Below are 22,664 nucleotides of genomic sequence, written 5' to 3'. Positions count from 1 at the left end.
GAGAAGAGATGTGTAAGAAAGGTTTGTAGTCTGTCACAGTATTAACTAAAAGCCACATTTTGTGATGTCGCCTATTACAGCAGTTACATAGACAAATAGTGTTGGCTCCATCCTGAGTCATCCACTGGTTGGGCATGCTGTTTATGGTCATTGGATTATGTTTTGATAGCCATGAATCAAATACTATCTATCTTTCAGTCAGATGGCGCAGCAGAATGATGAGTTGAGGTGTTGCTGCATGATTCATGGATTGTAGAAGCACTGACATATTGCAGACACCGCATTCCTCCGTTTGAGAAGGAAATGTGAATAATTTGAGTACATATTGTTGTTTTGATGGTAGAGAAAGTTCATGGACAGGCACACCGTTCTGAGCCGTGGGTTTAAAGAAACTCCACCTGTACATGTTTTATTTGTTTTCATTGTTGAACCATTTGTTAATACCTGAATATTTTTACATGTTTATTTTTCTCATTTTCTTGCCACGTTTTGATAGGTCAGTTATTGATAGGTCAGTAACCCATCTGCTGTACAATAAAACAATATAATTTGTGCAAAATGTAGTTATGGGTTTTTGTAGTTGGTATCTGTCTTCCTAGATATTAAATTGATCAGAAATGTGCTTGTGTTTATTACTAACTGGCTGGCCTCTGAACAATTGTCCAGAATTCCTCTGCTCAACACACACACAAGATTAGCGTTATTCCATGCCGACAGAGGGCATCCTAATTCCTTGTGTCCAGTCTTGATTCAAACAGATGTTTATTTGTAGCCTTGGTAACTAAACTAACAAGATCAAGTCATTAAATCGAGGTCTATAATATCGGATTTTGATGAATTCGAGAGACTGTTGACTGAAAAGAAGAAAGGTGAGTGTTGTTTCACATTCATCCCACAGTAACGGTTCATTTGACCATCGACAGTAGCTCCAATAGATTATTTAAACTAGGTATCATACCGGTAGCTCCCTGTCACTGCATTGCTGCTAACTAGCTTGCACAAGGCCTATAAGGTGTTTACCAAAACAATATTATGACAAGAGACTCACATGCTTGCTTGCACCTCTGCTGGCAATGTATAACAAAAAGGGTACTGTTTGACAGCTAGCCATACCTGCATAGCTAGCTACATCTGCAGGATTGACTAGTGACATTTTTTTATTGCGACCTGTCCGTTACTTTTTGACTTGTGCTGCTATTAACTGCAGCACGCGGACTATCCGATAGTTTATCTAAAGGGCACTGTACATTTATGCAATGTAGAATGAGGGAGTAGTGTTACATATATGCCCACATATCGTGCTTTCTCTGCATGTTGATGGAGTGAATTTTGAATGGCCTTTTAACTCCTCTAACGTTAGCTATAACAGGAGTAGCAGCGTATGACAGTTTTTTTCTTTCTCCGGTAGTATGCACAAGGCATTTTCTCTCCTGCTGCGACTAAGGGATCCTGTGTCTTTGTCAGTGACTCAGCCCGACTCGCTTATACTTCATCCCTCCCCCTTTTAGAGCGGGACAAGGAGAATCGGCACGGTCGGCGCACACTGTCCCGCAGCCTAGAGAGGAAGAAGAGGAGCTGGGGAAGGAGGAAGAGCAGGGCAAGCCGCAGCGACAGCAAGGACCATCAACACAGGAGCAGGTGGATACCGCTGTTCAAGTATTTGAGATGAGATCCATTCCCATTTTGTGCGAATAGTTGTCAGCTTTGTGGACCATTGGCTTGTTTCAACTATTTCTTTCCCCACCTTTTTGCAATAATAAACGGAATAACCATGTTTTAACTGTCATTTCAGTACACAGACTCAAAAACAATCCCAAGAGACTGTTGTGAGGTACAGCAATACAGCGGACAGTTACTTGCATGACACCTTCAAAGTATAACTGCAAATACTGAGCTGTCCATCTGTTGGTTAAGTACTGTACTTGGTGGTTGTGTGTACTAACGTTAGAATTGCTTCTTAATACAATTTCAAGGTAAGGGGTGACGACTTGGATCTGTAGCTGTCTTCGAGGCTTGCTTTGAAATGCTGTGCTTATATTTTGGTCGATATCTGATGTCTAATTCATATAGAAATGTGACCATGTCGATGCCAGGAAGATAGAGTTCTGAGAGGAATGTGTTATAACTATCCATCCAAAATGTATATATTTTTAATATCCCTTTGATTCCCATACTTTTGTGCTATTCGTTGTCCTCTGTCCACACAGCCTCTGCATTGCAAGTCTATATGTCCATCTCTCCTGTCCTGTCCCCTACTGTTTCTCTCCTGCAGTCGCTCTCCAGCTCTGCACAGGGAGAAGAAGAAAGTGAGGAAGTACTGGGATGTTCCGGCACCAGGCTTCGAGCATATCACCCCCCTGCAGTACAAGGCTATGCAGGGTCAGTTTGGCAATACTTGTCAGCTCTCACTATAATAGTGTCACATCACAGTCCGTATTATGTCTGCTCAAAAGCAAAGGCTGTTGATGTGATATTGTATGAAAGTATTCAACTCAGGCCCTCTCTCACTTCATACATATACAGTACAAGTCAAACATTTGGACACACCTACTCATTCAATGGTTTTTCTTTATTTTTTACTATTTTCTACATTGTAGAATAATAGCGAAGACATCAAAACTATGAAACAACACTAATGGAATCATGTAGTAACCAAAGAAGTGTTAAACAAATATAAATATATTTTATATTCTTCAAAGTAGCCACCCTTTGCCTCAGCGCAAACCAGATGGGACAGCGTATCGCTGCAGAATGCTGTGGTAGCCATGCTGGTTAAGTGTGCCTTGAATCCTAAATAAATCACCAACAGTGTCACCAGTAAAGCACCATCACACCTCCTCTTCACGGTGGGAACCACACATGTGGAGATCATCCGTTCACCTACTCTGCATCTCACAAAGACACAGTTCGTCACCAAATTTGAACTCATCAGACCAAAGGACAGATTTCCACCGGTCTAATGTCCATTGCTTGTGTTTCTTGGCCCAAGCAGGCCTCTTCTTCTTCTTAGTGTCCTTTAGTAGTGGTTTGTGGTTTCTTTGTAGCAATTTGACCACGAGACCTGATTCACAGTCTCCTCTGAACAGTTGATGTTGACATGTGTCTGTTACTTTAACTCTGTGAAGCATTTATTTGGGCTGCAATTTCTGATGCTGGTAACTCTAATAAACTTCTCCTCTGCAGCAGAGGTATGTCTGGGTCTTCCTTTCCTGTGGCGTTCCTCATGAGAGCCAGTTTGATCATAGCGCTTGATGTTTTTTTGCGACTGCACTTGAAGAAACTTTCAAAGTTCTTGACACAACACAACTGATTGGCTCAAACGCATTAAGAAGGAAAGAAATTCCCCAAAATAACTTTGATCAAGGCACACCTGTTAATTGAAATGCATTCCAGGTGACTACCTCATGAAGCTGGTTGAGAGAAAGCCAAGAGTGTGCAAAGCTGTCATCATGGTCAAGGGTGGCTACTTTGAAGAATCTCAAATATAAATATATTTTGATGTGTTTAACCCTTTTTTGGTTACTACATGATTCCATATGTGTTATGTCATAGTTTTGATGTCTTCACTATTATTCTACAATGTAGAAAATAGTAAAAAAAATAAAGAAAAACCCTTGAATGAGTAAGTGTGTCCAAACTTTTGACTGGTGCTGTACATAAATATATAGTCATACATAGTCATACAAAACATTAAGAACAGCTTCCTAATGTTGAGTTTCACCCCCCATGCCCTCAGAACAGCCTCAATTTGCCAGGGCATTGACCCTACAAGGTGTCGAAAGCATTCCACAGGGATAATGACCCATGTTGACTCCAATGCTTCCCACAGTCAGGGGCACAACTTTCACTGGGGTCAGGGACATGAACCCCCCCCACACGCACATTCTGAAATAACAGTTTTATAATTGCACTGTGATACAAAATGTGGCTCCGGTGTGCTTTAGGACCATGTGGACGCCTCAGAGCGGTCGGACTGGCTGTTTTCCGGTTTCAGCCAGATGGATTTAGGATCGCACGGACACCACAGAACGTGCGGACAGACTGTGTGAAGGCAAAGCTTCTGAAAGGCTGGCGTATAGGACTAGCAAGGGAGAGATGATTAGAGGCAGCTGCTGTCTGTGTTGAGCTTTTTCTCAGAGTTGTAAAAGCAAGCAGAACATAAACTGGCTACACTAGCTGTTTCAGCTGGCAAGGTAACTGCTGTATGACAGAATTGGTTTATTTTTATTCCAAATGCTGAGCTAGTAGTGTAACTGACATGTTACGTTAACCAATGTTTCATCCCCTCTCGACTGAAATAAATGAACTTCTAGCAGCGAGTTAATTGTAAAATTGATTAAACGAAACTAGGTCATCAAATTTTAAAATGTTCAGGAGAGAATTCCAGGACCACGGAGCTCAGTAACTAAAACAATTTCTACCATGACCTGTTCTAATTTTTGGTACTGTTTGAAGAAAATGAAAATGGGACCGTAATTGATATTTATTTACCGACCTGACTAAAAAAGAAGAGAGAAAATGGCATTTTACCCAATATGGCCTTATAAATCTGTGTATACCAGTGTTTAAGCCTACGCAATGTCAATGACGGCCAGCCAACAGCGTTGTAGAGATCACAATGATGTGGTAGATGTTTTATTTACACAAAATAATATATATCACATTTACATAAGTATTCAGACCCTTTACACAGTACTTTGTTGAAGCACCTTTGTCAGCGATTCCAGCCTTGAGTCTTCTTGGGTGTGATGCTACAAGATTGGCACACCTGTATTTGGGGAGTTTCTCCCATTCTTCTCCTTAGATATTCTCAAGCTCTATCAGGTTGGATGGGGAGTGTTGCTGCACAGCTATTTTAAGGCCTCTCAAGAGATGTTCAATCGGATTCAAGTCCGGGCTCTGGCTGGGCCACTCACGGACATTAAGAGACTTGTCCTGAAACCATGCCTGTGTTGTCTTAGCTGTGTGCTTAGGGTCTATGTCATGTTGGAAATTAAGCCTTCGCCCTAATCTGAGGTCTTGAGTGCTATGGAGCAGGTTTTCATCAAGCATCTCTCTGTACTTTGCTCCGTTCATAGTGTTCCTGGCCCTGACTAGGCTCCCAGTCCCTGCCACTGATTAACCTCCCCGAGCATGATGCTGCCACCACCATGCTTCACAGTAGGGATGGTATTGGACAGGCAATGAGCAGTGCCTGGTCTCCCCCAGACGTGACGCTTGGCATTCGGTTAAATGAGTTCACTTTTAGTTTCATCAGACCAGACAATCTTGTTTCTCATGGTCTGAGAGTCCTTTAGGTGCCTTTTGGCAAATTCCAAACAGGCTGTCATGTGCCTTTTACCCAGGAGTGGCTTCCATCTGGCCACTCTACCATAAAAGCCTAATTGGTGGAGTGCTGCAGAGATGGTTGTCCTTTTGGAAGGTTCTCCCATCTCCACAGAGGATCTCTGGAGCTCTGTCAGAGCGACCATCGGGTTCCTGGTCACCTCCCTGACCAAGGCCCTTCTCCGCCGATTGCTCAGTTTGGATGGGCGGCCAGCTCTAGGAAGAGTCTTGGTGGTTCCAAACTTCTTCCATTTAAGAATGATGGAGGCCACTGTGTTCTTGGGGACTTTCAATGCTGCTGAAATGTTTTGGTACCCTTCCCCAGATCTGTGCCCCGACACAATCCTATCTTGGAGCTCTATGGACAATTCCTTCGACCTCATAGCTTGTTTTTTTCTCTGACATGCACTGTCAACTGTGGGACCTTATATAGACAGGTATGTGCCTTTCCATATCATGTCCAATCAATATAATTTACCACAGGTGGACTCCAATTAAGTTGTAAAACAACTCAAGGATGATCAATGGAAAGAGGATGCACCTGAGCTCAAATTCGAGACTCATAGCAAAGGGTCTGAATACTTATGTAAATAAGGCGTGTATATATATATATATTTTTTTTTTATACATTTGCAGAAATAGCTAAAAACCTGTTTTCACTTTGTCATTATGGGGTATTGTGTGTAGATTAATTAGGAAAACAAAATATTTGATACATTTTAGAACTAGGCTGTAACATAACAAAATGTGGAAAAGGTCAAAGGGTTTGAATACTTTCCGAATGCACTGTATATTAAAAAAAGTATGCCGACACCCCTTCAAATTAGTAGATTCGGCTATTTCAGCCACATCCTTTGATGACAGGTGTATAAAATCGAGCACATGGCCATGCAATCTCCATAGACAAACACTGACTGTAGAATGGCCTTATTGAAGAGCTCAGTGCACTTGCTGCCTCGGTCAACTAACGTCTAGGAGCAACAACAGCTCATTCACGAAGTGGTAGGCCACACAAGCTCATAGAACGGGACCTCCGAGAGTGCTGAAGAGCGTCAAAATAATCTGTCCTGGGTTGCATCACTCATTACCGAATTCCAAACTGCCTCTGCAGCACAATAACTGTTCCTTCACGAAATGGCTGAGGTTCCGCTAAGATCACCATGCGCAATGCCAAGCGCCGGCTGGTGTGGTGTAAAGCTTGCCACCATTGGACTCTGGAGCAGAACTGTTTGGTGGTGGAGAAATAATGATCTGGGGCTGTTTTTCATAGTTTAAGCTCGGTCTCTTAGTTCCAGTGAAGGGAAATCTTAAGGCTACAATATACAATGACATTCTAGAGGATTCGGTGCTTCCAACTTTGTGGCAGAGCCCTGACCTCAACCCCATTGAACACCTTTGGGATTAATTGGACTGCGAGCCAGGCCTAATAGCACAACATCAGTGATCGACCTCACTAATGCTGTTGTGGCTGAATGGAAGCAAGTCCCTGCAGCAATGTTCCAACACCTAGTGGAAGGCCTACCCAGAAGAGTGGAGGCTGTTATAGCAGCAAAGGGCAGACCAACTCCATATTAATGCCCATGATTTTGGAATGAGATATTCGATGAGCAGGTGTCCACATGCTTTTGGCCATTTAGTGTACCTACCATAGCCAGTTCAGCTCTAGCTAGCCTCTAGCTATCTGCCAGGTAGCAGTATCTAACAGCTTTTGTGTGTGTGGAAATGTTTTGTGGCCTTTGTTTTGTCCCGTTTTAATATTAACAGAAGTAAATTTGAACGATTGTATCATTAGCTAGAGCTAGCCAAAAGTTGGGTAACGTTAGCTAGCTGGCTCACTAACCTTTGCTATTATTTTTGCCTCAATCACACTAGACCTGAATCAAATGATTAAACCAGCAGCCAAACGATTGAAGGACAATATATTCTGACATTTCTTCAGTGTAATGTGAGTTTTTATTAGTCAGTAAAGCAATGTAACGTTATTCAACTGTTAGTTTCTCTAGTTAATTCCCTACTTTTCACGGTGACACATTATAAACTGCTCTACAGGCTACACTGCCATGGTGTACAGTCCGTACACAACACTATGCTCATCATATCCCAGCAGTGTCAGGCAGCCAGGGAAGACCAGTCTGTGACAGTGCTGAGGAGAAGTTTTGCAGATGCAACACTTTATTCTCTCTGTGCAGCAAACACTGGACAAGTAAGAAGCTTCAAAGATTTAAACTATTTTAAGGCAGTCTGACAAACATTTCCAAATGGTATCAATGGTTTTTCCCGATGATCCAAAACGACAGGTCAAACAAAAAATGCGAGGAAGACCTGGTAGACACTATTGATGATGATGAATGGATACAGATGTGTTAGAATGCCCAGTCATGTTCATATAATCTCAGACATAAATTATTGCAGTTTATGTGTTATGTACTTGAGTGAAGACCCAAAAGCGGTTTTAACAGAAAACAGAGTTCTTTAATGAAAAACAGGAATGGCATAAATCCTCTTCCAACGTAGTCAATGGAACAAAAGAACGTAGTATAATGCAGGATGCACCTGCCAGGCAGACTCCGACAGGATAGGACAAGGTGGAAGCAAACGGGACGACAGCTTGCTTCTGGCATCAAAAACACAAACAAGAATCAGACACTGAAAGTAGCAGGAACAGAGAGAGAAATAGAGACCTAATCAGAGGGGGAAGAGAGAACAGGTGGGAAAGAGTGGATGAGCTAGTTAGGGAGATGTAGAACAGCTGAAGAATGAGAGACAGAGAAGGTAACCTAAAAAGACCAGCAGAGAGAGACAGAGTGAAGAGAAAGGACAGGAACAGACATAACAAGACATGACAGTACCCCCCCTCACCGAGCGCCTCCTGGCGCACTCGAGGAGGAAACCTGGCGGCAACGGAGGAAATCATCGATCAGCGAACGGTCCAGCACGTCCCGAGAGGGAACCCAACTCCTCTCCTCAGGACCGTACCCCTCCCAATCCACTAGGTACTGATGACCACGGCCCCGAGGGCGCATGTCCAAAATCTTACGAACCCTGTAGATGGGTGCGCCCTCGACAAGGATGGGGGGGGGGGGACGAGCGGGGGCGCGAAGAACGGGCTTAACACAGGAGACATGGAAGACCGGGTGAACGCGACGAAGATAGCGCGGGAGAAGAAGTCGCACTGCGACAGGATTAATGACCTGAGAAATACGGAACGGACCAATGAACCGCGGGGCCAACTTGCGAGAAGCTGACTTAAGGGGAAGGTTCTGAGTGGAGAGCCATACTCTCTGACCACAACAATATCTAGGACTCTTGGTCCTACGCTTATTAGCGGCCCTCACAGTCTGCGCCCTATTACGGCAAAGTGCCGACCTGACCCCCTTCCAGGTGCGCTCGCAACGCTGGACAAAAGCCTGAGCGGAGGGGACGCAGGACTCGGCGAGCTGAGATGAGAACAGCGGAGGCTGGTACCCGAGGCTACTCTGAAAAGGAGATAGACCGGTAGCAGACGAGGGAAGCGAGTTGTGGGCGTACTCTGCCCAGGGGAGCTGTTCTGACCAAGACGCAGGGTTACGAAAAGAAAGACTGCGTAAAATGCGACCAACAGTCTGATTGGCCCGTTCGGCTTGACCGTTAGACTGGGGATGAAAGCCGGACGAGAGACTGACGGAAGCCCCAATCAAACGGCAAAACTCCCTCCAAAATTGAGACGTGAACTGCGGGCCTCTGTCGGAAACGACGTCAGACGGAAGGCCATGAATTCGGAAAACATTCTCGATAATGATCTGAGCCGTCTCCTTAGCAGAAGGGAGCTTAGCGAGAGGAATGAAATGAGCCGCCTTAGAGAATCTATCGACAACCGTAAGAATAACTGTCTTCCCGCTGATGAAGGCAGTCCGGTGATAAAATCTAAAGCGATGTGAGACCACGGTCGAGAGGGAATGGGAAGCGGTCTGAGACGGCCGGCAGGAGGAGAGTTCCCAGATTTAGTCTGCGCGCAGACCGAACAAGCGGCGACAAATCGACGCGCGTCACGTTCCCGAGTGGGCCACCAGAAACGCTGGCGAATGGAAGCGAGCGTACCCCGAACGCCGGGGTGGCCGGCTAACTTGGCAGAGTGGGCCCACTGAAGAACGGCCGGACGAGTAGGAACGGGAACGAACAGAAGGTTCCTAGGACAAGCTCGCGGCGACGGAGTGTGAGCGAGTGCTTGCTTTACCTGCCTCTCAATTCCCCAGACAGTCAACCCGACAACACGCCCGTCAGGGAGAATCCCCTCGGGGTCGGTGGAGACCTCAGAAGAACTGAAGAGACGAGATAAAGCATCAGGCTTGGTGTTTTTTGAGCCCGGACGATAAGAAATAACAAACTCGAAACGAGCGAAAAACAGAGCCCAACGAGCCTGACGCGCATTAAGTCGTTTGGCTGAACGGATGTACTCAAGGTTCCTATGGTCAGTCCAAACGACAAAAGGAACGGTCGCCCCTCCAACCACTGTCGCCATTCGCCTAGGGCTAAGCGGATGGCGAGCAGTTCGCGATTACCAACATCATAGTTACGTTCTGACGGCGATAAGCGATGAGAGAAAAACGCGCAAGGATGGACCTTGCCGTCAGAGAGAGAGCGCTGAGAAAGAATGGCTCCCACGCCCACCTCTGACGCGTCAACCTCAACAACAAACTGACTAGAGATGTCAGGTGTAACAAGAATAGGTGCGGATGTAAAACGATTCTTAAGAAGATCAAAAGCTCCCTGGGCGGAAACGGACCACTTAAAGCACGTCTTAACAGAAGTAAGGGCTGTGAGGGGAGCTGCCACCTGACCGAAATTACGGATGAAACGACGATAGAAATTAGCGAAGCCCAGAAAGCGCTGCAGCTCGACGCGTGACTTAGGAACGGGCCAATCAATGACAGCCTGGACCTTAGCGGGATCCATCTTAATGCCCTCAGCGGAAATAACGGAACCGAGAAAAGGGACAGAGGCGGCATGAAAAGTGCACTTCTCAGCCTTCACATAAAGACAGTTCTCCAAAAGGCGCTGGAGGACGCGTCGCACGTGCTGAACATGAATCGAGAGAGACGGTGAAAAAATCAGGATATCGTCCATGTAAACGAAAACAAAAATGTTCAGCATGTCTCTCAGGACGTCGTTAACTAGTGCCTGAAAGACAGCTGGAGCGTTAACGAGGCCGAAAGGAAGAACCCGGTATTCAAAGTGCCCTAACGGAGTGTTAAACGCCGTCTTCCACTCGTCCCCCTCCCTGATGCGCACGAGATGGTAGGCGTTACGAAGGTCCAATTTGGTGAAAAACCTGGCTCCCTGCAGGATCTCGAAGGCTGAAGACATAAGAGGAAGCGGATAACGATTCTTAACTGTTATGTCATTCAGCCCTCGATAATCCACGCATGGGCGCAGGGACCCGTCCTTCTTCTGAACAAAAAAAAACCCCGCTCCGGCGGGAGAGGAGGAGGAGACTATGGTACCGGCGTCGAGCGAAACCGACAAATAATCCTCGAGAGCTTTACGTTCGGGAGCCGACAGAGAGTATAATCTACCCCGGGGGAGTAGTTCCCGGAAGGAGATCAATACTACAGTCATACGACCGGTGTGGAGGGAGAGAAGTGGCCTTGGAACGACTGAACACCGTGCGCAGATCGTGATACTCCTCCGGCACCCCTGTCAAATCGCCAGGCTCCTCCTGTGAAGAAGAGACAGAGGAAACAGGAGGGATAGCAGACATTAAACAGGTCACATGACAAGAAACATTCCAGGATAGGATAGTATTACTAGACCAATTAATAGAAGGGTTATGGCGCACTAGCCAGGGATGACCCAAAACAACAGGTGTAAAAGGTGAACGAAAAATTAGAAAAGAAATGGTTTCGCTATGATTACCAGAGACAGTGAGGGTTAAAGGCAGCGTCTCACGCTGAATCTTGGGGAGAGAACTACCATCTAAAGCGAACAAGGCCGTGGGCTCCCTAACTGTCTGAGAGGAATGTCATGTTCCCGAGCCCAGGTCTCGTCCATAAAACAGCCCTCCGCCCCAGAGTCTATCAAGGCACTGCAGGAAGCAGATGAACCGGGCCAGCGGAGATGGACCGGAAAGGTAGTGCGTGATCCAGAAGGAGAGGCCTGAGTAGTTGCGCTCACCAGTAGCCCTCCTCTTACTGATGAGCTCTGGCTTTTACTGGACATGAGGTGACAAAATGACCAGCGGAGCCGCAGTAGAGACAGAGGCGATTGGTGATTCTCCGTTCCTTCTCCTTGGCCGAGATGCGGATACCCCCAGCTGCATAGGCTCAGCATCCGAGCCGGCGGAGGAGGGTGGCAGTGATGCGGCAGGTGGCAGTGATGTGGAGAGGGGAGCAACGGAGAACGCGAGCTCCTTTCCACGTGCTCGGCGACGAAGATCAAACCGTCGCTCTATGCGAATAGCGAGAGCTATTAAGGAGTCCAGACTGGAAGGAACCTCCCGGGAGAGGATCTCATCCTTAACCTCGACGAGGAGACCCTCCAGAAAACGAGCGAGCAAAGCCGGCTCGTTCCAGTCACTAGAGGCAGCGAGAGTGCGAAACTCAATAGAATAATCGTTATGGATCGATTCCCCTGACATAGGGAAGACAGGGCCCTGGAAGCCTCCTCCCCAAAAACAGAACGGTCAAAAACCCGTATCATCTCCTCCTTAAAGTCCTGATACTGGTTAATACACTCAGCCCTCGCCTCCCAGATTGCCGTGCCCCACTCACGCGCCCGTCCGGTAAGGAGAGAAATGACGTAGGCGATGCGGGCTGCGCTCCTGGAGTAAGTGTTGGGCTGGAGAGAGAACACCACATCACACTGAGTGAGGAATGAGCGGCACTCAGTGGGCTCCCCAGAGTAACACGGCGGGTTGTTGATCCTGGGCTCCGGAGACTCGGAAACCCTGGAAGTGGGCGGTGGATCGAGGTGGAGTTGGTGAACCTGTCTTGTGAGGTCGGAGACTTGGACGGCCAGGGTCTCAACGGCATGTCGAGCAGCAGACAATTCCTCCTCGTGTCTGCCTAGCATCGCTCCCTGGATCTCGACGGCGGAGTGAAAAGGGTCCGGAGCCGCTGGGTCCATTCTTGGTCTGATTCTTCTGTTATGTACTTGAGTGAAGACCCAAAAGCGGTTTTAACAGAAAACAGAGTTCTTTAATGAAAAACAGGAATGGCATAAATCCTCTTCCAACGTAGTCAATGGAACAAAAGAACGTAGTATAATGCAGGATGCACCTGCCAGGCAGACTCCGACAGGATAGGACAAGGTGGAAGCAAACGGGACGACAGCTTGCTTCTGGCATCAAAAACACAAACAAGAATCAGACACTGAAAGTAGCAGGAACAGAGAGAGAAATAGAGACCTAATCAGAGGGGGAAGAGAGAACAGGTGGGAAAGAGTGGATGAGCTAGTTAGGGGAGATGTAGAACAGCTGAAGAATGAGAGACAGAGAAGGTAACCTAAAAAGACCAGCAGAGAGAGACAGAGTGAAGAGAAAGGACAGGAACAGACATAACAAGACATGACATTATGATCATCCATATAACATATTATTTGCCAGTTAAATGGAATATCATGCAATCAGAAATTTTATTCTTCTGCTGGAGGTGTACATCACAAACGGTGGCATATTTGCATAATTCATGGTCTTGTGAAGGCTGGCTGAATTCTGTCATAGTATGTTGTTTTATCTCCGCATGTCTACCGATTCTTTCTGTATTTGTTTGCTTATAAATGTTGATACTGGAGACTGTTATCAGACGAAACTGTAACCTAGCATTTATAGAGGCTAAGACATGCATTGCCATTAATTGGAAGGTTGGTTATCCTTCGATAATGTCACATTGGAAGTTCTGCATCACTAGATGTGATTTATTTCAAGATTAAGGGTATACTGTGCAACTTTCATAAGGTCTGGATTCCTTATGGAATACTGTACAACAAAAGGAGTCTATTGAAAACCTATTTCAGCAATCCCTAGCTGCTGGTCTGCTCAGTCCCTGCCCTGCCGTACTGTTGGTTGTCACTCTGGCCTTGGCCTAACACACCTGAAACCAGTAATGAATGTTTCACTAAGATTCTAAAGCTGAGTTGGGTGTGTTGGGTTGAGGTGCTGCAGGGCCGTGGACACCTAGGGGCAGGACGAGGTGACCCAGCTATATTGTGTGTATATTGTGTAAAAATAGCTCTCCAGTACTATTAGGCCTATGATATGAATGATATGGAGGATGTACTGTTTCTGTGTGAATGTGTAGGAGGTGTATGTGTGTTTTTATTAAATGTTTGATTTCCAAACCTTTCCCTTGAGACATAAAAGATGGGAAGGAGGTTGTGTTGGGGAGAGAGTTGAGTTATTGATTAGACTGATGAGGGTTGGGGGTGCAGGGGACCGGGCTGGCTGGGTGGTCCGGCTGAAATTTGATATAGAGGATATTTTAATAAAAGTATTTTGTACTTTATTTGTAAGAATTTGTTAGGCTATTGGTCAAAGATGCAACACAATATTGATTATTGAATTATCATTGACCTATATTGAACAAAAATATAAATGCAACATGTGAAGTGTTGGTCCCATGAAATAAAAGATTCCAGAAATGTTCCATACTGTCACGACTTCCGCCGAAGTTGGTGCCTCTCCTTGTTCGGGCGGCGTTCGGCGGTCGTCGTCACCGGCTTTCTAGCTGCCAACGATCCACGTTTCTATTTCCATTTGTTATGTCTTGATTGTACAGACCTGGTTCCCATTACGTTATTATTATTTCCCTATTTAACCCACTGGTTCTCATTATGTTTCGTGCGTGATTGTTCCTGGTCTTGTGTTAGTCTTTTGTGTTAGGGTTTGTTATTCCCTGCGTGGATTTATTTTGGCTGATTTATTTTTTTGAGTAAAGTACGTTGTTTTACTCAGTTCTGTGTCCTGCGCCTGACTCTGTCCTCACCTCTGCACAACTGACACTTGACACATACGCACCAAAAGCGTATTGCTCTAAAATGTTGTGCACAAATTTGTTTCCATCCCTGTTAGTGAGCATTTAAACTTTTCCAAGATAATCCATCCACCTGACAGGTGTGACACATCAAGAAGCTGATTAAACAGCGTGATCATTACACAGCTGCACCTTGTACTGGGGCCAATAAAAAGACACTCTAAAATGTGCAGTTTTGTCACAAGTTGTGCCCTTGCCCACAGTTGTGTCAAGTTGGCTGGATGTCCTTTGGATGGTGGACCATTCTTGATACACATGGGAACCTGTTGAGCGTGAAAACCCACCAGCTTTGCAGTTCTTGACACAAACCGGTGTGCCTGGCACCTACTACCATACCTCGTTCAAAGGCACTTAAATCTTTTGTCTTGCCCATTCACCCTCTAAATGGCACACACACACAATCCATGCCTCAAGGCTTAAAAATCATTATTTAACCTGTCTCCTCCCCTTCATTAACACTGATTGAAATGGATTTAACAAGTGACATCCATAAGGGATCATAGCTTTCACCCTGGATTCACCTGATCAGTCTACGCCATGGAAAGAGCAGGTGTTCAGTATTTCTTCTCCATTGGAGTCATATCTAACTTGAGTCCATATTCCTTTCTCAGCTGCTGGCCAGATCCCAGCCACGGCCCTACTGCTCACCATGGTAACTCCAGAGGGGCTGGCCTCCACCCACACTTCTGTACCTGTGGTGGGCAGCCAAATGACCAGGCAGGCCAGGAGGCTCTACGTAGGCAACATACCTTTCGGTATCACAGAGGTAGGTAATAGAGAACTGCTACCCGTTCCACACTACTGAGTATATGTTTAGTAAAACTCTGCATTTCATCATCTCTACTGTGTCATAGCATCAGCCTGGCCGAGAGCCTTCTACATCTGCCTTCCCCACTGCAAAATGTATAGTAAGTGACTCTTTCGTGTGATCGTCCATGTTGTGTCAATAGGAGGCCATGATGGATTTCTTCAATGCCCAGATGCTCCTCGGTGGTCTTACCCAGGCCCCTGGCAACCCTGTTCTAGCTGTGCAGATAAACCAGGACAAGAACTTTGCCTTCCTCGAGGTGTGTGCTCAACTAAAATGTATTTAATATCAAAAAACAAAATAGCATGAAATAGATCACGGATGGCAGTTATTAGCTAACTTGCATTGCCCTGTAACAGTTTCTTTCCTGAGTGCTGGAGTTTTGTTGACTCCTGCATTCTTCTGCAATAGCACGTCATAATGTTGACCTTCCCTCTACCTATTCCTCTTCCAGTTCCACTCGGTGGACGAGACGACCCAGGCCATGGCCTTTGACGGCATCATCTTCTTGGGGTCAGAGCCTGAAGATCAGACGGCCTCACGACTACCAGCCCCTGCCCGGCATGAGTGAGAGCCCCAGTGTCTATGTACCAGGTGGGTCTTTCCATAGGACATCAATGGCTTGTTGACTCTGTCGAATCCTCTGATTTCAATTCAAATGTACTTAACCCTATTTCGTACTGTTGCTTGGATTAGGAGTGGTTTCGACCGTGGTGCCAGACTCAGCCCACAAACTCTTCATCGGTGGCTTGCCAAATTATCTCAATGATGACCAGGTCGGACCTTTCTAGCTCATTGAAGTCCTTCTTTTTAAGTCTCTGGCATGATCAGTAAATGTTATGCTACTGTTTTATTTAAGGTTGAGAAGAATTTGATTCAGTTCCAACAATGCTACTGATAGAGCATTTGGGGCGGCAGGGTAGCCTAGTGGTTAGAGCGTTGGACTAGTAACCGGAAGGTTGCAAGTTCAAACCCCCGAGCTGACAAGGTACTGTCCCTGAACAGGCAGTAAACCCACTGTTCCCAGGCCGTCATTGAAAATAAGAATTTGTTCTTAACTGACTTGCCTGGTTAAATAAAAAGAGCAATCAGTTTTCCTGTCTTCACACCCTGCCTTCGTCCCCTAGGTAAAAGAGCTATTGATCTCCTTTGGCCCTCTGAAGGCCTTCAACCTGGTCAATTTGAATGACCAAGTCAGTGTCAGATTTTGTACCTGTATTGCTGTACGCAATCTTGTTATAGACTTGAGGTTAACATAAGGTCATAGACTCTTGGGCTGCATGTCAATAGTCCAAAGTGGCTGTGTTTCATCTTTCGTCTGCACTGATCTGATCTACCTGGCCAAGTGAAAGCAAATCTCACAATAGTCTTCTGCCATATTTCTTTCTCCTATGCAGCCTTTGCAGATCAGTGCTGTTGTAGGAAAGGAGGTGAGAATAGGAAGCATATTTTGAGTGGAAAGATGGCAGCAAATCCCAAACTCCTTCTATAATTAAAAAGTCTATATTGCCAAGAATGAACTTTTATACTTCCTTGATCCCTCTTTCACCACCAGCAGGATACTGGGATAGGCTACATTCTTTACTTGCTAAATTCATTTGTAAGAGTAAAGGCTAGTCAGTTGTACACCTGAATGCATTCAACTGAAATGTGTCTTCCGCATTTAACCCCTCTGAACATCCTCGTATTATGTTTTCTACACTTCAGCGTGAAAAATGTGCAGGTTGCCAAAATCTCCCAAATGTCTAATCGTATTTTTTGGCTTTGATTTTACGCCCCCTGTACTCATGGTTAAATCCTGCTACAGCTGTATCTTGGCGCCCCCTGGAGGAAAAACAAGTTGCCCCTCACTGACTCCAAGACATAATCAATTCTGATATCCCGCTCAAACATTGCAAACTCAAATTTGGCCCAATCATCTCACAACTTATTTCAGTCTGGCGCCTGGTTGGTAAACATACCAAAACCAACCTCACAATCCTCACCTTCCTTTATTAAACATACCAAAACCAACCTCACAATCCTCACCTTCCTTTATTAAACATACCAAAACCAACCTCACAATCCTCACCTTCCTTTATTAAACATACCAAAACCAACCTCACAATCCTCACCTTCCTTTATTAAACATACCAAAACCAACCTCACAATCCTCACCTTCCTTTAATAAACATACCAAAACCAACCTCACAATCCTCACCTTCCTTTTTAAACATACCAAAACCAACCACACAATCCTCACCTTCCTTTATTAAACATACCAAAACCAACCTCACAATCCTCACCTTCCTTTAATAAACATACCAAAACCAACCTCACAATCCTCACCTTCCTTTATTTGACAACCATGCTCTCCACCTGGGTGGTCGTCTTTTCATCTATGGTCTGAAAGAGGGATTCCTACTGTCTCAAATATCACTGAAGGCTACTATCTGTGTGCATTTCAAGATCTCCAGAAGCAATTTAACTTGCCTGATACTTCCTTTTTCGTTTACTTACAACACCGTTCTGCTTTGCGTGCATATGTTCCTTTGGGAGGCAAGAATGGTCTGTCCACCTTATTCACAAATTATTTATTCATATTTGTACACAGGGACTGGTCTCTAAATGACATTCTCTGCTACTTAAAATGACTCACAAACCAATCCCTTCCCTAGCATCATGGAAGAAAGACCTTTCCGTATGTAGTACTGTGACTAATTGGACTAGAGTTTGGTTCAACATATCAATTTCATCAAGAAACCCCAAACATCAAATTATACATTACAATTTTGCCCATAGAACTTACTGTACACCGTGCAAAGTATTTCAGATGAAAGCTAGACAAACCCCAAATTGCTCTTTGTGCCCTCCTGGCAAATGTTCATATGGTTTGGGAGTGCCCAGGGGTTTTACATTTCTGGAGTTGTGTTTCATCCTGTCTTTCTGACATAATGACTAGAAATGTACCATGTTCACTATTTTATTGTTAAATGATGACACTAGACCTATCTGTCGAACAGCAATGTATTTGGCTGGCTGGATTAACAGCAGGCCAAAAAATTTGCCTCACGTTGGCAGCCTCCTCATTCTTTAAACAGACAGCAGTGGCTGCTATCATTCATGGCTATTATTGACATGGAAATACTTGTAGGACTGTAGGCATGCATGGGGCTAGTGAAAGAAACATATTTGCTCTTTCATCAACGTATGACTGCTATCTAACTTTGGGTTCGGGAAGTCCTGGGGGGGGGGGGGGGGCTGTTTGTCTTGTCACTTGTTTTTCTGGCCATGTGTCCCTTCTTACAAACAAAAAACAACAACATTTGATCATTGTTCTAACTCTGTTTGCTGTCTCAGGCCATTGCAGGGTTGAATGGCATGCAGCTGGGGGACAAGAAGCTCCTGGTCCAGAGAGCCAGTGTTGGGGCCAAGAACGTAGCTCTGGTGAGTACCAGAGATGATAGACTACAGAGAGAGGCACACTTTACAAATGGATGCTGTTCAATATAAGACAGAGATGAGGGAAAAAAGGAGTGATGTTTTGGGGTAAGTTAGGACCTAACTATCCCCTCTGTTTCAGATGTTCTCTCCCGCTTTGTGCCTTACTGAACACAAGCCTTCTTCGATCCACCTCCACTGACCTAAAACATCAAGCTCGGTTTCATAATCAGCTCTGGATTGTCCTGATTAAGTTAAGGAATTAACTAACCGTATGCACCACTGCAAAGTAGACAGTATTATTACAAAAACAAGTTGGCAAATAAATAATAACGGTTTCATATTTTTTTATTTCGTTTTTTTCTTTAATTTACTTCCTTTTTACGCCATAAACATTCTAAAACGTTTTCTAAAAGTATCTCATGTTCTTTCAACCTTCCCAATAACCAAAACCTCTCCCCTCCCCTCACCAGACAGGTATGAACCAGACCCCGGTGACCCTCCAAGTGCCAGGCCTGATGCCCACCTCCATGGCCTTGCTGGGTGGCCTGCCCACTGAGGTGCTCTGCCTGATGAACATGGTGGTTTTGGAGGAGCTGCTGGATGACGAGGAGTACGAGGAGATCGCGGAGGACGTCCGCGGTGAGTGCAGCAAGTACGGCCAGGTGAAGAGCATCGAGATCCCCCGACCTGTGGATGGCCTGGAGGTCCCAGGCACTGGGAAGGTGAGGACGGGGAGGGGAATAGGGGTACCTGGGTATTAGAATGGGATAGGATAGGGCATGGGGTGTTTGTTGCAGTGTTTTGAGGAGAGTTTGGGTTGTTGTTTCAAAGTGAATTCGTTCAGTTCAGGTGAAATTATTGAATCTCCTTGGGGAAATGTGTCTTTCGCCTCCCATCAAACAAGCATAGCAATTCATAACTTATCACTCTTGCCTATGTTTTTTGGTAATAGTTTCCAGTGCAATAATACATAAATCCCTTTGTGTGTGTAAACATGAATCATAGTTTTTTGCTGTAGAATTACATTTAACATGGTTGTCTGGTTCCATACAGAATGGCCATACACCCACTTTCCTATCCTTTCTTTCCCTCTCTCTCCCTCCTTCAGATCTTTGTGGAGTTCATGACCCTGTTTGACTCCCAGAAGGCCATGCAGGCGCTGACAGGCAGGAAGTTTGCCAACAGGATGGTGGTGACCAAGTACTGTGACCCAGACGCCTACCACCGCCGAGACTTCTGGTAGACCTGAGAACCAGAGAGAGGGCGAGAAGCAGTTTCATGTTATTTATGTAATGATATGAATATTTATGAGCATCACAACAACTCAACTTTTTGCACTTTTTTAAAGAGGAGGCGTAGAAAGTTCATTTAAGGCCACTTATCACTGTGAAATCAGCAGAATTGGTTGAAGTATTACTTTTGTCCTCGTCGCTTATAATTATATGATTTCATTCAACGAATCAAGTTCAATCATGATTTTAACCATTTATTTTGTCCATGCCTGAGCCTCAGGTACCAGTTGTTTATTGTTACACCAAATGACCAACAGTATGTGAACACCTGCTCATCGAACATCTCATTCCAAAATCATGGGCATTAATATGGAGTTGTTCCCCCATTTGCTGCAATAACAACCACCACTCTTCTGGGAAGGCTTTCCACTATTTGTTGGAACATTGCTGCGGGGACTTGTCCAAGAGCATTAGTGAGGTCAAGGCACTGATGTTGGGCGATTAGGCCTGGCTCGCACTTGGTGTTTCAATTAATCTCAAAGGTGTTCAATGAGGTTGATGTCAGGGGTCTGTGTAGGCCAGTCAAGTTCTTCAACACCGATCTCGACAAACCATTTCTGTATGGACCTTGCTTTGTGCATAGGGACATTGTCATGCTGAAACAGAAAAAGGCCTTCCCAAACTGTTACCACAAAGTTGGAATCGTTTTGCATGTCATTGTATGCTGTAGCGTTAAGATTTACCTTCACTGGAACTAAGGGGCCTTCACTGGAACTGAGGGGCCCGAACCATGAAAAACAGCCCCAGATCATTATTCCTCCTCCACCTAACTTTGCAGTTTGCATTATGCATTGGGGCAGGTAGCGTTCTCCTGGGTTCGGCCAAACCCAGATTCATCCATCAGACTGCTAGATGGTGAAGCATGATTCATTACTCCAGAGAACGCCTTTCCACTGCTCCAGAGTCCAATGGTGGCAAGCTTTACACCACTCCAGCCGACGCTTGGCATTGTGCATAGTGATCTTAGGCTTGTGTGTGACTGCTCAGCCATGGAAACCCATTTCATGAAGCTCCCGACAGTTCTTGTTCTGACGTTGCTTCCAGAGGCAGTTTGGAACTCGGAATTGAGTGTTGCGACCGAGGACAGACGATCTTTACGCACTACGCGATTCAGCACACGGCGGTACCATTCTGTCAGCTTATGTGGCCTACCACTTCGCGGGTGAGCAGTTGTTGCTCCTAGGCGTTTCCACTTCACAATAACAGTACTTACAGTTGACCGGGGCAACTCTAGTAGCAGGGCAGAAATTTGATTAACTGACATGTTGGAAAGGTGGCATCCTATGACGGTGCCCCATTAAAAGTCACTGAGCTCTTCAGTAAGGCCATTCTTCTGCCAATGTTTGTCTATGGAGATTGCATGGCTGTGTGCTTGATTGTATACACTTGTCAGCAACTGGTGTGGCTTAAATAACCAAATCCACTAATTTGAAGGGGTGTCCACATATATATATATATATATATATATATATATATATATATATATATACAATTTTCAGAACATCAACTTATTGTGAGTTCTGACTCATGTCTGAGGGGACACGCAAATACTGTAAGTGTGTGTGTACATTTATCACCACCCTCTTTTGATAACAAAATGTCTGAAAATTATGTAATGTTTTGACTTTGTGGCTCTGGCACCAATTCTCAGTGGGCAACCCCCATTCCACAAGAAACAATATAGTATATTAACAGGAAGTACCTGATGAACCAGTCCAGATTCTGTAATAGAAGGCTCTCACCCAATCAGAGGTACTGTGACTGCCTCTGAAATTGATACAGCTGGGTCGTGTTCATTAGGGCATACCGTAGCAAAACGTTTTGCAACAGAAAACAAATGTGTATTTCTTATTGGAAAAGTTCAGATCTCTCTGTTTTCTTCAGTTTGGTGCCTAATGAACACGACCCTGAACTCTCCCCGCCCGCACCTTCCCTCTCTCTCTCTCCTTAGACAATCTGCTATACAGCTGAAAGACTTCAGAGTTATCACTGCCCTGCCTCAACCCTTGGTTGGTTTTGTAAAACATTATTGACATTGACTTACACTCACTAGGTAATATTATTTATTATTTCACTGTAAAATCATATCTGCTGTATTTTTGTATTATGCTTTTATATGTTTCAATTGTAAGTTCCTATTTAACCCAGTAGAGCTCTCATGGCTTTGCCTCAAAGTGAGATCTCTTTAGGACCCAAAAAGGCATGTGGATCTGCACGTGTGCGGCTTTCTGATGGGTGACATGAATTCAGGTTTATGACAGGCGAGACAATATCAAAGTGAAGATAATGTAGCTAATTTGTAGGAGTGGGTAGGCTCTATGACACAATATGAACCAATTACATACCCCCTTCTTCCACTTCCACTCCTCTTTCCTATTTAATCGTTTTCATTGTCTATACTACAAGCACCACACTTGGAGGAACCTGTCTGACATTATTTTTCGTTCTATTCCCATCCCCAAGACCTTCCGTTGCTTCGAATTACATAATGGATATTTCTTTTGACAGGTTTTGCGCTCCAAATGCTGGTAGTCTCCTGAGGATCTTTCGATGATTTGCATTACCGAACCATTTCCACATCTAAGAATGTTTGTTGTTTTCCTAAAACAGGTTGAAAGATTATGTAAGGAAATGTATTTGTCTGTCCTTATACCGTCAACAGGTTAGCATGTGGGAATTTTTGCACTCTGTCACTTCCCTCAACATTGTACGGTTGTCTTTTTTTATTTACAGAAGGTCAGAGTGATCACATTAAACAGATTTAATGTACTCTGATGCCTGTCTGATCTGTTTAATGTTAACAGGATATTG

General features: G+C 44.9%; 1 long non-coding RNA gene and 1 pseudogene across 1 annotated transcript; both read left to right on the top strand.

Annotated features, from left to right (window-relative positions):
• Nucleotides 1-799: 799 nt before the first annotated feature.
• On the top strand, nt 800-4,191 carry LOC135551427 (uncharacterized). The gene is made up of 3 exons (XR_010457304.1): nt 800-869; nt 1,509-2,379; nt 3,945-4,191. It is a non-coding gene; the product is annotated as an uncharacterized LOC135551427 (long non-coding RNA).
• A 2,294-nt stretch (nt 4,192-6,485) lies between these two features.
• Nucleotides 6,486-21,304, top strand: LOC135553328 (splicing factor U2AF 65 kDa subunit-like; annotated as a pseudogene).
• Nucleotides 21,305-22,664: the final 1,360 nt, after the last annotated feature.

Source organism: Oncorhynchus masou, chromosome 13, assembly GCF_036934945.1.
Source record: "Oncorhynchus masou masou isolate Uvic2021 chromosome 13, UVic_Omas_1.1, whole genome shotgun sequence".
In the NCBI taxonomy this organism is placed as follows: domain Eukaryota; kingdom Metazoa; phylum Chordata; class Actinopteri; order Salmoniformes; family Salmonidae; genus Oncorhynchus; species Oncorhynchus masou.
Note: the sequence above shows the minus strand (reverse complement) of the source record. Positions and strands in the feature narration are given on the sequence as shown.